The 16,494-nt window shown below is 39.5% G+C and overlaps 1 pseudogene; it reads right to left on the reverse strand.

Moving 5' to 3' along the window:
• Positions 1 to 6,098, reverse strand: part of LOC142612373 (hyperosmolality-gated Ca2+ permeable channel 2.1-like) — a 36,696-nt pseudogene extending 30,598 nt beyond the window's left edge.
• Between the last annotated feature and the right edge of the window lie 10,396 nt (positions 6,099 to 16,494).

Below are 16,494 nucleotides of genomic sequence, written 5' to 3' on the forward strand. Positions count from 1 at the left end.
TTGCAGAGAGAGAGAAAAGAAACACAAACACAAGCTGATTTTGATTTTGATCTTAACCCAAACCGTGTCAGCCTTGATCTCGATTTTGATTTTGATCTTAACCCAAACCGTGTCAGCCTTGAGATCTCGGTTTGAAGAGAAGAGAGAGTGATAGAGAGAGGGGATGAGAGAGAAGAGAGAGGGTTGGTCTGAAAGGGCTTCAGCGATGGGTGAGGGTGAATTTGGAGATGGGTGAGGCTGAATCCGCAGCGATGGCAAAGGAAAGGGGATGAGAGAGAAGAGAGAGACTTGATGTGAAAGAGCTTCGGAGATGGATGAGGTGAATCGGCATGACAAGAGAGAGGGGATGACAAAGAACCAAGCGGCTTGGTGTGTGATGGAAGAGCTCAGCAATGGAGAGGCAGAGATCAAGTGTAGCGGAGAGACAGAGATAAAGAGACAGAGATAAAATATCAGAGAGAGGAGATGACAAAGAACCAAAGGACTGATATTTTACAATAAATTATTAATATAACGTTTACCATTGAGCTACAATGCGATTCTATGTTTAGAATCGCACTGTAGCTCATGGTTTTTTTTTTTTTTTTGCAATTCTTACAAAACCCAACATTCAATGGACCTGTCTTTTGGGCCCTCAATGCTATCCTATTTTATAATTTGGCATAGAGAATGGGTTTAGCCCATTCAATGCTGGTGCTCTTATACGGCCTGAAGTACTTATGGCAAGCCATATGGCCCAAACACAATGCGTAAAACTCTATAGTCTGTATATGGCATAAATGTGTTAATGCACGCCACATTGACATAAGTGAATACAAATTATTTATACTATTTTTATATTATATTTTATTTTAGGGTAAATTACAGAATACTACCTGAGGTTTGAGGAAATACCAAACACATCCACACCTTATAAAAAATGGTCAATTTAATCCTTCAACACAAAAGGTGTTAATTCCACCGATAATAACAAACTTTTCTTAAAAAAAAAAAAAATCTCAGATCTAACTCTCTCTTCATTTCTATTTCCTTAACTTTTCTCCCTTAATGGTGGATGTTAACACCGTTTGAGTTAAAGGATTAGATTGACCATTTTTAACAAGATGTGGATGTGTTTGGTATTTCTTCAAACCTCAGGATAGTTTTCTGTAATTTACTCTTTATTTTATGTTCTACTAATTACAACTTGTCATATTTTTCAAAAAAAAAATTACAACTTGTCATATGTTTATTTATTTTTTCATTTTAAACTTTAACAATTTTACAAGGAAAGTTAAACAAACACAAACAAGTTGTGATCGGTGAACACAAGAAGCAGTACAAAGAATTTGTATTTCACGTAAAAATAGGGAAAATACATAAAGAAAAAAATAGAGGGTATCCACATGGTACAAAGTACAATCATGTTGTGAATTTATTCTTTCTAAAAAAAATTCTTGTGTATTTATTGGAGGAAATTTTTAAAATAAATATGACCGGTCTTTCAAAATTTATACAATTTCTTATACATTGCGACTGTGGATAATATTAAGCTAGAAAACTATTTTAAATTAGAAATTCAAGATTTTTTTTTTTTTTTGAGAAGGGAAATTCAAGACAAATTTAAGCGTGAAACATTTAACTTAAGCAGAGGGGTGAATGATTAATAGCTTTATTTAATATCTATACAATTTTAACAAAAGCATTTATATCATAGACTAAACCATCCGTGTTAGGTTGCCTTCCAGAGCTACCACTTAAATTTCATTTCTCGAAGTAAATCATAGTTGCTCTTAATTATATTCTAAAACAACTAGGTTATCTCATAATGATGCAATAGAAATAACAAACACTCTTATACGGATACAGTTGATGATGCAGATATGTTCTTTGGCACTTATACAAATGAGTTATGCAAAAATTACCAAAAATAATACAGCTCTATCATCACAATATTTACTTACTTATTCAGAAGTCCTCCCAAGAATGGAATTGCTATTTGTCGAACAAATATGCTTTTTCTATCTCCTCTAGCCGAGCCAAAACTTGAACAAAGGCCACAGGAAAAAGAAACAAAATAATGAAGGCAGTAGAAGCCACATTTATTCCCATTTTACGGAACCAAAGTTGTCTGTATGGTATTTCAAGATTTGGCCAATAAACATCTTGTGGTTCTGGAGCCATGTTTGTCACCCATAACGAATTTGAAGATAGACGAGCTTGTGCAGCAACAGTAGCAGCACAGCGAGACTTGAAAAAAACTAAAGCAGATGCATCGTCCTGTATGGAAGACCAAAATGTTTTTAAGTTTTTTTTTGCTAAACAAACGCTTTTAGGTTATGTAGCAACTTTCGCATTACTTTGTGAATTTAACAAGCAATGAAAAGATAACAGTTAAAGATATAGTTAAAGATAAACAAAGAAGAGAAAAGGAAGAACCGAAGATAACAATTGTCCGCCAGAATAAAGAAATGTGATATTAAAAAAAATATTGGATAAAAAAATATTTTGATAATGCGATAATAATATTACCCAATGTCCTCTTTTTTGGTAAATATTATATGGTCTAGCAACACCTTAAATTAATGCAAAAAAACTTGCAAGAATACACACTGGTAGATCATATTTTCAAACTAATTGTGGACTAAATTTAAGGATGGAACCTGCAATTTGTCTTTGGCGGACCAAAACATGAACCAAAATTTTGATCATTCAAGAATAAAAAAATATACTAAAATTCATAAATAAATTAATAAATGAAAAATAAAACCAGTATCCATTAAGTACTAACAAAATAGAAGATAAATAATTTTTATAATACATTTCAAGTCAATTATTTATGATATATTAAATGTAACATGATATTCATTTAAATCCTGAAATCCTTTATGATTAATTATGAATTACATTTTGCAACAATCTCTATATATGATGTACAAAATCAAAGAGTCCAATGAGATAGGTAATTTGGAGGAGCCCAGTATGACTTTTTTTAATTCCAAATAATTCATATCAATATATACCACTAAGAACATTTCAAAAGTCTAAAGTTAACCACAAAATAGTCTAAAGACAAGCATGTAAACTAGATAGTGATGACTTGATTAGCCATGAGGAAATCAAGATGCGCACCGTTGGTTTCTCAATTCTATTATGCCGGTGCACCATTTGATGTGACAAGTAATCATTAGTGAAATTTTTCTGCACAGAATCACTGTATGATTCTTCTGAAGACCAGGGAATAGCACGAACAAGAACTGTAAAATGACTTGGATTTGTTGGAGATCCAGTAATATATGCTAACCTCATCTGAGCAATACTCTTATACTCCTAGAAAAATATGTAGAAAATTATCATAAGAAGAATTAAAAGAAAGTTTCTAGAACAACTTTTTTTGAACAAAAATATATAAGCTATACAATAGTAGAAAATCCAAATAAATTTACATACTTACATAGTAAAGAAGAATGCAAGCTGAGCATGTTATAATATATAATGCCATACAATAAGTCCAGAGCCTGAAAAACAAAAACAAAAAACAAAAAACGAATAACCAATTTAACTGATCTATCAGTCATTTCAAAAACAAATGTGTGATTAACAATTAGATAGCAAGGTTTTATGCTCCACTTCTCTAAACCACTATCAATTCTGCTCTCTCGGCTCACAATCTCTTCAAATGTCAAAGAGACAAATATCCATAGAAATCGTTTGCTAGTTGAAAAAGAACATTATTAGGGACATGCTCGAGTTCCTTTTCAAGTATTGTTTACATGTCTCATGCATGGATAAGCATCTAAACAGTAGGAAATATAAACTAACACAAATAACTCTTTACTTTTATAATGGTATAATCATCAACAGGATATGGCACGTACCACTTTGAACCTTCTTTGACATTCTCAATGGTAATTATTTTGAATGTCTCGAATGGATAATTCTCGTTAAGCTTTAGACAATGCTCATTAAGCTTTGCTTGCCCAAAATAATTAAAATAATTCACCGGAAGCACCAGACAGGTGCAAACACTACAAAAAACGCGGACTATAGCCACGTTTTTTTTTGCCGCGTTTAAATGGCAGCAACAATGGTAAAGATTTTAATACTGCAAAAAAAATAAATAAATAAAACCCATAAGAACTTGAAAAACCAGCATTAAATATTCTTTCTATAAATATGGAAATGATGTTAAAAGCAAACTATGAAACAAATTTCAAAAAGAATCTATCAATGTATGTGCTTATATTAAAAAGTGCATAGGAGTCCAAAGAACTGCATCAAGAGAAAACTTCCACAACTGCAATTTTATTTTATTTTTTTAAACTGGGCCACAATTTCACTGTAATATGAAAATGGGCAACAACAAAATGAAAATTTTAAATAAATGAAAAAAAAAAATTAACTATAAAATTTTATGCCACTTAGATATACACCACTACAACAACAAAACCTTAGTTCTAAAATTTTTTAAGTCAACTATGGAATCTCAATAGATTAATTAAGGATGGCCATATTTATTTTTCGTGTCATTTATCATATCCAAAATCATATTCCATAATCTCCTTAATTAACATGTCTCTTTTATTAATTCTACTAATGCTATTTTAGGTTTTCCTCTATTTTTTTTTTCATTATGGTCATCTAAATCAAAACACTCTTTCTAATTTGTCCATTAATTGCTCACTTTTGCACATATATAATCAAATTATTTCTAGTGATTCTCAGTTTTCATTCATTTTTTCCTTAATAGGAGTTGCACTATTTTTTAAATTAATTTCTTCAATTTATATCTTATCTTATTGCCTCATATTTTCACTTATACATCTTAACATTCTCATTTCAACTACACTAGTTTTATGAACAATTTAGATATATGTTATGATATCTAATTTCAACCGACTTTTACGTATGTGTCACAAGGGATACAATTTCATACTTGAGGTCATTTCATTTTAGCTAGGTTAATGAAATATTTTGGTAACATTTAAGTATCAATTGATACAAGACTACTTTCTCAGAAAATTTTTTTTTTTGATACATGACTTTTATGTAAGTATGAATTTATTATTTTTTATATTTATCAACAAAAAAAAATTTAAAATACAAATTGTATAAGCCTAAATTTTACATTAACCAATATATTAACTTTAATAACATTTTTTTTAAAATTCAAAATTTTAACATTTTTTATTGTATCGACCTAAATGCCAATACCATCTAAAACATCCAAAATATGTTTGGTACAGTCTTGTATAATAGGACCTGATCGACTAAGAAACACCATCCAACCATACCATCCAACCACTAAAGAGCATTTGTAATTAGTGAGAGCTTATTTTCAATTTTCATTGGATTGCTAGGCTTAAAAAATAAGCTGGTTAAAAGTATAAGGTTGCATTTGAAATAAGTTTATATTGTGCAACTTTTTTTACTATTTAGTTTATTTTTATTACTATTTATGAGTCTCATTGTACTTTTTGGCACTATTTACAAGTCTTACTATACTATTTCAACAAACTTTTAACTTTATCTAAAATGTTTTTAACAAAAAAAATTTCAATTTTAGCTAAATAAGCTGTTTCCAAACAGACCCTAATGTATAACTATACCTAGAAGAATACATTAGGTTTAAAAAGTTGAATAAGCTAGGCAGGGGAAGCTTTAACAAACAAGAGCTTAGTGACACAATTTCTAATAAACATCAAAGAGTGAAGAGTGTCCAGACATTATGATTCGAAAAGCTCTTATAACTACCAAATACCTATATTCCCATTGTTTGGGTTTCATCTTGTAAATTAGAAGAGTTAAAAAACAATCTATATGATGATAAAAAGATATTACCTGAAAAAAACCATTCTGAGAAAAACCACAGCATCCATGCCACCAATGCGCAATAGTTCTTCTTCATTTGCTTGAAATGCTTCAACTATCCAACTACGTGGAGGGACAAACCTCTCAATGCAAATAGGATCATTGAGTGTCTTCCTTGAAGCAAGCCTCCCTCCAAAGTACACTCTTACATTGCTTGGTAGTTTTCTTAATATGTAATGGAGCAATAAAAGGACCACACACAGACCTATATTGATATCTATTGAACTTAAAAGAACATCAATGTCCATCTTCTTTTGCTATGTCTGCAAGCTTTGCGGGTTTTTTTCCAAAGCGGCTTTACTTCGTACTGCAAAAAATTTATGTCAAGTTTTATTTTCATTGTTTACTTAAAAAGAACTCTATAGGTAAGTGTGTCATGGTATGTGTATTGAATTCAAATAAGTTTCCCATTAAAAACATGTCAAAAAACATTGATATTGATATTAGTTTGACCTTAAACATACCAAAGAAAAGGATTGAAATAAATACAAGCAATATTAGTGTTACTGTAAAAATAACAAAAATAATAGTATAATACTTACACTTGCAGTCCAAATCTAAGAAAATTTTTATGAGAAATTGAAAAAGTTGACAAAAAAGTCGTCAATTTTTTCAATTTCCCGTAAAAACTTTCCTAAAATGTTTTATTAATGTATACCCTAAGGACATATTTTAGTAAAACCCAATTATTTTATTTTTTTTTTTATTCAAGATAGAATTTCTACTTTAGCCTAATCTAAGTGTATATGTGTGTAAAGCTCCCTTCTAGACTTGAACCCCAACCCTTACCCCTCACACCCTACAAGCACTTGTGGAGTGACTATCGCACTAAAGGTGTGCGGTGATTTTATTATTTATAACTTTAAAGTTTTGGATAATGTTGATTTTTTTATTTAAAGTTTTAAAAATAGGATCACATCCTTAACATTAGACAGCTGAATATCACAACGGAATATCTAGAAAAAGTACATAGCTTAGTGTAAAATGCACCAGTACTAGTATCTTTGATGCACCAATACTAGCTTCTTTGATACTTAAGGTTTCGTTTGGATGGAGGAGAGAAGAAGGGAGAGCAGAATAGAGTTGGTTGAAAATAGGCAAATTTTGAGCTAAATCTACTCTACTCTATTCTATTCCCCTTCCTTCCCTCCTCAATCCAAATGGACTATAAGATAATTAGTTCAAAGACACATAGTCCAATACAAACTAATACTAGAATGCATTACTTTTGTTGATTTAAAGTTTTGGTAATGTTGATTTATGTCAAGTCTTATTTTCATTTTCTAATGAATTCAAATAAGTTTCCCATTAAAAACTACAAATAATAATGTTGAAACTTGTTGAAAAGCGATTGAATTAAATACAAGCTACTGTAAAAACACCAAAAATAACAAATAATAAGTACACTTGCAGACCACATCTTAACTACTAAATTCTAATTTACAATCTTCTCCAAAACAAAAACAAAAACAAAAACAAAAACAAAAACAAAAAAATCTAATTCACAACTTTAAGATTTAAGATTTTTTTTTATTTAAAGTTTTAAAAATAGGATCGTATCGGCTTGGAAAAATGAATTTCCATCAATATCTAGTGTTCAAAATGTGTCAACCAAGAAATTTTATTCAAAACTATATTGTGGGGAGTAAAAAGACCCTGATGGGGATGTGGGCCTTTGGGCCATGCTAGGGAAGGTCGACCTGCTCTTGGGTTTAGAACTTGTTAGTACTACGGGTCGGCCCATACGCCGAGGATCCGAGGATCCAGCCGAGGGTGAATTTCCCTTCAGACGGACACCGGAGAACCCGGGACTTCATGGTAAAGGTTAGGGAATGACACGGTCAAGACCAATGGTTAAAGAGGGTGAACCCTAGAATGTCCTAGAAGCACCGATATTAGAGGAATACCAAAGATAAAGGCTGCCACCTCCACATTAAAGACCCTGCACCTACCACCCTGGCCGCACTAATGGGGAAGTGACACCTGAACAGTGGAAGGGAAACTTCTGGTTACTATTCAAATGCACTAAGAAAAGAAATATCTAGGCTAAGGGGGAGTTGAGGCAACACGTGTACAAAGTATCAAAAAGAGGAGTATTTAAGGAGCAACCTAGAACAGGAATATGGGGTCCCTTTTTTGTAATCAAAAAGAAAAAGAAAAAAGAGAAAGAGATAATATAAGAACAGCTCTCGGCCTACGTTCGAGCAGGTTGATTTACAATATTCCTTGTTGTTTTCAAGTGTTTGCAATCTTTGGCTTGTCATTTAATCCTCAGACACTTCTAACCTGGGTTTCAAGCCCACACTCTACAAATTCATATTGTTTAAGGCTCATTGGGCCTGAGCCCGTAACTGTTCTTGGGGCCAGGTGCAATTGTGCACTTACAATTTGCGCCGTCTATGGGAAAATCTAGTCTAGAAGAGGTAGGGATACTATGGCAGGCTTAGGTGCTTACCATGCAGAGTCACAGGGATCACAACCGGAGGATCATTTCGAGCGTCTTGAACGTCGAAGGGATCGTGAGGGAAGCGTCCACACAGAATACCCAGGAGCTAGCCATACTCATGGTGGGGGTAGCACTACCCATGAGGAGGGTTCTGAGTCCATGCAGAGGGAAATCAATCGTTTGAAGAGGAAGTTGCGTCGTGCTAAACGTAGGTTTTCACCGTCCTCGTCTAATTCTTCCTCGGAGGAGGATAGGGGAGGTGGTTACAGTTCAAGGTCGCGCTCCCCCACCAGTGCAACGTCCTCTGGTGAGGAGGACGACCAGCCAACTCGCAGACGTAAAAAGCTTCGTTCTAGGGGCTTAGGCAACGATGCTATGAGTAGGGCGTTGCACCAACTCTCCAGATCTCCGTTTACACGGAGGATTGAGAGGGGGAGGCTTCCCAGGAGGTTCACCCAGCCCACCTTTACCATCTACAATGGCCAGACTGATCCGGTGGAGCACGTGAGTCACTTCAACCAGAGGATGGCAGTGCACTCTCACAACGAGACTCTGATGTGTAAAGTTTTCCCCTCCAGCTTGGGACCTGTGGCTATGAGATAGTTTAACGGTCTCAAATCGGGGTCTGTAGGCTCATTCGGGGAGCTAACTAGGGCATTTGCTTCGCGGTTCATTACGTGTAGCAGAGTCCCTCGGCCATTGGACTCGCTGCTATCCATGGCCATGAAGGAAGGGGAGACGCTGAAAGCATACTCTGACCGACACTGGAAAATGTTTAATGAAATAGATGGTGATTTTGATGAGGTGGTGCTTAATACCTTTAAGGTAGGTCTTCCTACTGACCACGACCTAAGAAAGTCTTTGACGAAAAAGCCCGTCCGCAGCGTACGCCGCCTTATGGATCGTATTGATGAGTACAAAAGGGTAGAGGAAGACCAGCAGCAGGGCAAGGGCAAGGAGAAGGTTATCCCGCAGGAGAGAGGGGATTTCAGGTCGGACAGATATCACAACAACAAGCCGAGGAGGGATTACTTCGGGCAATCTGGCTCGGCAGCACCTCAGGCTGTAAATACTGTGTTCCGAGAACCAGTGCATCAGTTACTGGAGAAAGTTCGTAAAGAGCCCTTCTTCAGATGGCCCAGCAAAATGGCAGGGGACCCTGCGAAAAGAAATCAAAACATCTTTTGTCAGTACCATCAGGATGTGGGCCACACTACCGAGAACTGTCGGACCCTGTGGAACCATCTGGAGCAGCTCGTCAGTGAGGAAAAGTTGAAGCAGCACTTGTGTCAGCCCACTGGGCAGGTCAGTCAAGTTGGCTCAAACAACCAGAGGAACAATTCATCTCGGCCAGCATTGGGAATAATTAATGTTATCTTCGCTGCACCTGGTAGGACCGGCTCAGGTCCCACTAGGGTGATGGCGGTTTCCCATCCTCAGGCTGAGGATGTGGGTAGCAGGCCGAAGAGGTTGAAGGGCACTTTGCCCGTCTTAGGTTTCTCCGAGGAGGATAAGGTAGGGACTATCCAGCCCCATGACGACGCTCTTGTGGTCACCCTCAGGATAGGGAACTATAATGTGAGAAGGGTGATGATAGACCAGGGCAACGGTGCAGATATCATGTACCCTGATCTATTCAAGGGGTTAAAGTTGAAGTTGGAAGATCTTACTCCTTATGATTCGCCGCTTATAAGTTTTGAAGGAAGAGCCGTTGTGTCGAAGGGACAGATTCGTTTGCCCGTTCAATCCGGCTCAGAAACGGTTGAGGTGGACTTTATTGTGGTTGACGCGTACTCTCCATATACAGCCATCCTTGCCAGGCCATGGCTGCACGCTCTTAGAGCTGTCTCCTCTACCTTGCATGTTAAGGTTAAATTTCCCTCGGGGGAATGTGTTGAAGAGGTCCTCGGCAGCCAATCGATGGCCAGGCAATGCATATCGGCTGCTGTCCTGCATCAGACGGAAGCCGAATCTTCGGCTCTGATTACCAAAGACTTATAGCAGTTAACGGCTCCTGGTTCATCTGGAATGGTGACAGGAGATGAGACACATTGCAAGGAGTTAGAGAAGTTTCCAGTAGCCGATGACCCAGAGAGATTCTTCCAAGTCGGTGTACTTTTGCCACACCAAGAGAAGATGGAATTGTTAGAATTCTTGAAGGACAATGTTGATGTTTTTGCGTGGGATCCTTATGAAGCTCCAGGCGTGGATCCGGGCTTCATTTGTCATCACTTAAATGTCAACCCAGCTATTATTCCGAGAAGGCAGCCACCTCGACGATCTTCCAGAGAACATTCCGAGGCTGTGAAGGAAGAGGTTCTTAAACTTAAGAGGGCTGGGGCCATCAAAGAGGTTTTCTACCCCGAGTGGTTGGCCCATACAGCTGTTGTTAAAAAGAAAAATGGAACGTGGAGGGTATGTGTGGACTTTACTGATCTGAACAAGGCATCTCCTAAAGATTCGTTTCCAATGCCACGTATTGATCAACTGGTGGATGCCACTGTCGGACATCCTCGGATGAGTTTTTTGGACGCCTTCCAGGGTTACCACCAGATTCCCTTGGCCTTAGAGGATCAGGAGAAGACTGCCTTCATTACATCGACGGGGAATTATCATTATAAGGTCATGCCATTTGGTTTGAAAAATGCTAGGGCTACTTACCAAAGAATGATGACCAGGATGTTCGAACAGCAGTTGGGGAAGACTATTGAGGTGTATGTAGACGATATGGTGGTAAAGAACAAAACGATACCTTCACACGTGAGAGACCTGGCTGACACCTTTCAGGTGTTAAGAAAGTATAAGCTGCGCCTTAACGCCTCAAAATGCTCTTTCAGCGTTGGGTCTGGAAAATTCTTGGGGTACATGATCACTCATAGAGGCATAGAGGTAAACCCAACACAGGTTAAGGCTATTCAGAACTTGCAGCCTCCTCGGAACCCAAAAGAAGTCCAGAAATTAACCGGAATGATTGCCGCCTTGAACAGATTTATATCTCGGTCGGCTGACCGATGTCGTCCTTTCTTTCAGTTGTTAAACAAATGAAAAGGGTTCCAATGGACCGAGGACTGCGCGTTAGCTTTCCAACAACTCAAGCAATATCTTTCTCGGCCGCCTATTTTGTCTCGTCCCGAGGCGGACGAGGTCTTATTTGCTTATCTGGCAGTAGCTGTCCAAGCGGTCAGCCTGGTCCTTATAAGGAACGATAACGGGGTGCAAAGGCCGGTATACTACGTTAGCAAATCTTTAAACGAAGCCGAGGTGCGTTATCTACCCTTGGAGAAAGCACTTTTGGCCGTGGTTCATGCCACGCGAAAGCTTCCCCATTATTTTCAGTCTCACACAGTGGTTGTTCTGACCCAATTGCCCCTCAAGGCAGTGCTGCATAGTGCCGACTACTCAGGAAGGGTAGCAAAGTGGGGAACCATCCTGGGGGCTTTTGATGTTAAATACAAGCCTCGCACCTCGGTGAAGGGCCAGGTCCTCGCTGACTTGGTGGCAGAGTTTACTGAACCATTGCTAGAAGAAGCTCTAAAAGAAGCACACATGGATGCAAAATCAGTTGGAGTGATCACGGCCGCAGTGCCCTCGGCTTGGAAAATGTATGTGGATGGGGCTGCTAATCAGAGAGGGTCTGGTGTTGGACTTGTTCTAATATCCCCTGAAGGAATTGTCTTCGAAAAATCTTTGAGATTGGCATTCTCAGCTACTAACAATGAGGCCGAGTATGAAGCAGTCTTGGTAGGCATGCAGATGGTACGTAGAATGGGTGGAAGGGAAGTCCATGTGTTCTCGGACTCTCAGTTAGTGGTCGGCCAAGTCATGGGGACCATGGAGGCTAGAGACCCAGAATGCAGGAATATTTGGCCCAGGTCAAACGTCAACAAGCTGAATTTGATTCCTTTGCCTTAACTCACATTCCTAGGAGTGGAAACACCCATGCAGATTCTTTAGCCACATTGGCAACATCTTCGGCTCAGGGTTTGCCCAGGATTATCCTTGTGGAGGATTTGCTAAAGCCAACTCTTACCCCCATCAATGTGACTCGCATCCATCTAGTAAGGCCTGGACCTAGTTGGATCGACCCGGTCGTGTCTTTTCTTAAGAATGACATCCTTCCCGAGGACAAATCGGAAGCAGATAAGATACGTCGAAAGGCGCCACGCTTCTGGTTGTCCGAGGATCAGAAACTGTATAAACGATCCTTTTCAGGACCGTATTTGCTATGTGTGCACCCTGACTCAACGGAAGCACTTCTGGAAGAACTGCATGAGGGAATTTGTGGCAGCCACACTGGGGGAAGGTCCTTGGCCCACAGAGCTCTGACTCAGGGTTATTGGTGGCCCAATATGCAAAGGGAGGCTTAAGACTACGCTAGGAAATGTGATCAATGCCAGAGGTTCGCCCCTAACATCCATCAACCTGGAGGAGTTCTTAACCCCCTCTCCAGTCCTTGGCCCTTCGCACAGTGGAGATTGGACATAGTGGGGCCATTTCCGAGGGCAGCAGGTAACAAAAGATGGCTGCTTGTAGGAATGGATTACTTTACTAAATGGGTCGAGGCGGAGCCCTTGGCAAACGTTAGAGATGTTGATTCCAAGAAATTCGTGTGGAAGAATATCGTCACTAGATTTGGAATACCACATACACTTATATCAGATAATGGAGTTCAATTTGACAGCAAAGCTTTCAAGAAGTATTGCGGTGACATGGGTATCATAAATAGGTACTCCACCCCATATTATCCTCAGGGAAATGGGCAAGCCGAGGCCGTTAACAAGGTCATAGTCAGTGGGCTTAAGAAAAGGTTGGACAATGCGAAAGGCAAATGGGTAGAAGAGCTCCCTCATGTTCTGTGGACGTATCGGACCACACCGCGCAGGTCCACTGGAGAAACGCCATTCTCTATGACTTATGGGGCTGAGGCGGTGATACCTTTGGAATATGGTTTCCCCACCCTAAAGACAAGTTCTTTTAGCCCGGAGAATAACAAGGGACTCCTGGAGAAAGGTCTTGATTTACTTGAGGAACGGCGCGAGGCAGCTATGGTCCAAATGGCTTATTATCAACAGAAGCAAAAATGGGGATATGATGCCCATGTGAAGCTAAGGCCGCTTGCACCTAGTGATCTTGTACTCAGAAAAGTCGTAGGGATTTCTAAGAACCCAGCTTGGGGTAAGCTAGGACCCAACTGGGAAGGCCCCTATCGTATTGTTTCAGTAGCCGGCATAGGGTCATATCGGCTAGCTGACCTAGATGAAAAAATTGTACCACGCCCATGAAATGTAAACAATCTTAGAAGGTATTATTATTAATAAAATGTGCTTTTGTCAGTGAACATTTTAAAGTTATGAGTATCTCTGACATTTGAAGCTATTGTTCTTAAGAATCAAACAGAAACTTGGTTAAGTGTAGTCCTCGGACCACAAACCTTGTGGAAATTGATGTCTTGTCATTTGTTAAACAGAACCTTAGTTATGCCGGGTCCTCGGACCTCCTACTTTGGGGAAATTAACATTTGAAGCTATTGTTCTTAAGAATCAAACAGAAACTTGGTTAAGTGTAGTCCTCGGACCACAAACCTTGTGGAAATTGATGTCTTGTCATTTGTTAAACAGAACCTTAGTTATGCCGGGTCATCGGACCTCCTACTTTGGGGAAATTAACATTTGAAGCTATTGTTCTTAAGAATCAAACAGAAACTTGGTTAAGTGTAGTCCTCGGACCACAAACCTTGTGGAAATTGATGTCTTGTCATTTGTTAAACAGAACCTTAGTTATGCCGGGTCCTCGGACCTCCTACTTTGGGAAAATTAACATTTGAAGTTACTGTTCTTAAGAATCAAACAGAAACTTGGTTAAGTGTAGTCCTCGGACCACAAACCTTGTGGAAATTGATGTCTTGTCATTTGTTAAACAGAACCTTAGTTATGCCGGGTCCTCGGACCTCCTACTTTGGGAAAATTAACATTTGAAGTTACTGTTCTTAAGAATCAAACAGAAACTTGGTTAAGTGTAGTCCTCGGACCACAAACCTTGTGGAAATTGATGTCTTGTCATTTGTTAAACAGAACCTTAGTTATGCCGGGTCCTCGGACCTCCTACTTTGGAAAAATTAACATTTGAAGCTATTGTTCTTAAGAATCAAACAGAAACTTGGTTAAGTGTAGTCCTCGGACCACAAACTTTGTGGAAATTGATGTCTTGTCATTTGTTAAACAGAACCTTAGTTATGCCGGGTCCTCGGACCTCCTACTTTGGAAAAATTAACATTTGAAGTTAATGGTCTAAAGAATCAAATGGAAAATTAGTTAAGTCTTGTCCTCGGACTATAAACTTGATCAAAGTTAACTTCTTATTGTGTCTGGGAGTTGGTGCCTTACCGTTCAATAACTCGGATCTTAAGTCTTATTTCGTTAAAAGTATTAAGCAAATTTATGTGAGGAAGGAGTGGTCCTCGGATCTTACATCCTACTAAAAACAATGCTACACATTATAAGGTTTTAATCATTATATGAGGTCTCTCTTTTTTAACCAAGGCATTGTTTAAACATATTAGCCATATCACTTTTTATTAAGTTTTTAATAACACGCGAATGACTGCGTGGAGGTTATGATTGTGCAAAACTTGAAGTTAGATTTGTTTGCTCTGCCCCTTTTTGACCATGTATTAATGGCAATCTTTATGACCAATATAACGAGAATAAAGTAAAATGGATGCGACATAAATGAGAATCAAACGAAATAGTTCTTCATTAATCACTTAAATGTACATTACATATTTAATCTGGATGTAGAAAAAGAGAAGTCCTAAAGCTAGGTCCTAAGCTTTTAGAGGGGGGTCTTGCTGAGAGGTACTGGTGGCCTCGGTCTTTCTCAACTCCAGCTCAAAGGGAGTCATGACTTGCTTTCCTTTGTCTGTTGTCTTCGTTGGAAGGACGTTGGGTTCCACTTTCTGGCTCAAGTCCTTCTCTGCATCCCCGCCTCCTTCCTTCTCTTTGTTGGAACCTGAAGGTTCTATAGGATCTGGAATTAGCTGTGGGACCATCGGAGGCAGAGCAGGGAGAGTTGACTCAGGGGTAGGAGTAGCAGCAGGAGCCTCTTCAATCTCCTGTATCTCTAGGGGAAGCCAAACGTTCTCGGACTTCCTCAGATCCGAGGATAGAGGAACTCCAGCTACGTTTAGGGCTTCCCCCCAGACTTTCTGACAGTACTCCCTGCACAAAGCCGCGAAGGCCTCTGTCAGCTGCTCCTCAGTGGTTGCTACCCCTTCCTAGTAGCTCGTCTGCTTGGCAGCCTGTAAAGAGCGTTGGAATGAGCTGGCTTCTTCCTTCATCAGCGCAAGTTCCTTTTCCAAATCCGAGCGTTCCCTTTGGGCTTGGGTGAGCTCATCATCTTTTTCGCGAAGGAGCTTGCGCTGCCCTTCTATCTGGGACTTCATGGTCTTCAGATTCGCCTCGGCCCCATTCTTCTCTCTCTTTAGATCAGCCACCTCCGAGGTAAGCTTCTCATTTTCAGCAAGGGCTGTGCCCAAGGACTTCTCAGTCTCCAGCCTGACTTCAAACTCAATTTTGGCCTTCTTCCGAGTATCTTCTATAAATTTCTCGGCTACGAAGACTTCTTGAATGGCCTGCAGTAAAGTGCGAGGAAGTCAGATATAGCAAGGCACTTATGAATAATTTGATATTGTTAAAAATTGGAATCTTCCTAAAGGGGTTAAACTTACCAGCGCTAAATCCCTTTTTAAAGAGATGAATAGTTGTGGCTGGCTCATTTTTTCCAAGGTTTCCATGTCCTTGGACAGCAGAAGGGGGCGCTCCAACACTTCGGCCAAGTGGTGGGCATGGCCTTGTTGAACCGCCCTTATACTGGATTGGCAGGAGATGGGTGCACCGTCCAGCCTTAAGTCAGGGGACCAGGTGGTCGGTGCTCGGCGCACTTCGGCCTCGTCCCTGATCTCCCCGCTTTCAACTGAGCGGGCCCTACCCTTGCCTTTGTCCAGCTTCTGCTGCTGAACCGGTGGAAGTTGTTGTCGTGGTTTCTTGGGGTCCTTGCTGATCGTCCCCTCGGCCTCCCCCTTTCTCTTCTTTTTGGGATCCTCGGCTGGAAGTTTCGGCTCGGCTGGAGGAGGGGGAGGTGGCAAAGATGGAAGAGCTTGGGTTGCCCCCGTCTTTTTCTCAACAACCTTCGCAGCTCTA

Source organism: Castanea sativa, chromosome 10 (assembly GCF_040712315.1).
Source record: "Castanea sativa cultivar Marrone di Chiusa Pesio chromosome 10, ASM4071231v1".
Lineage (NCBI taxonomy): Eukaryota > Viridiplantae > Streptophyta > Magnoliopsida > Fagales > Fagaceae > Castanea > Castanea sativa.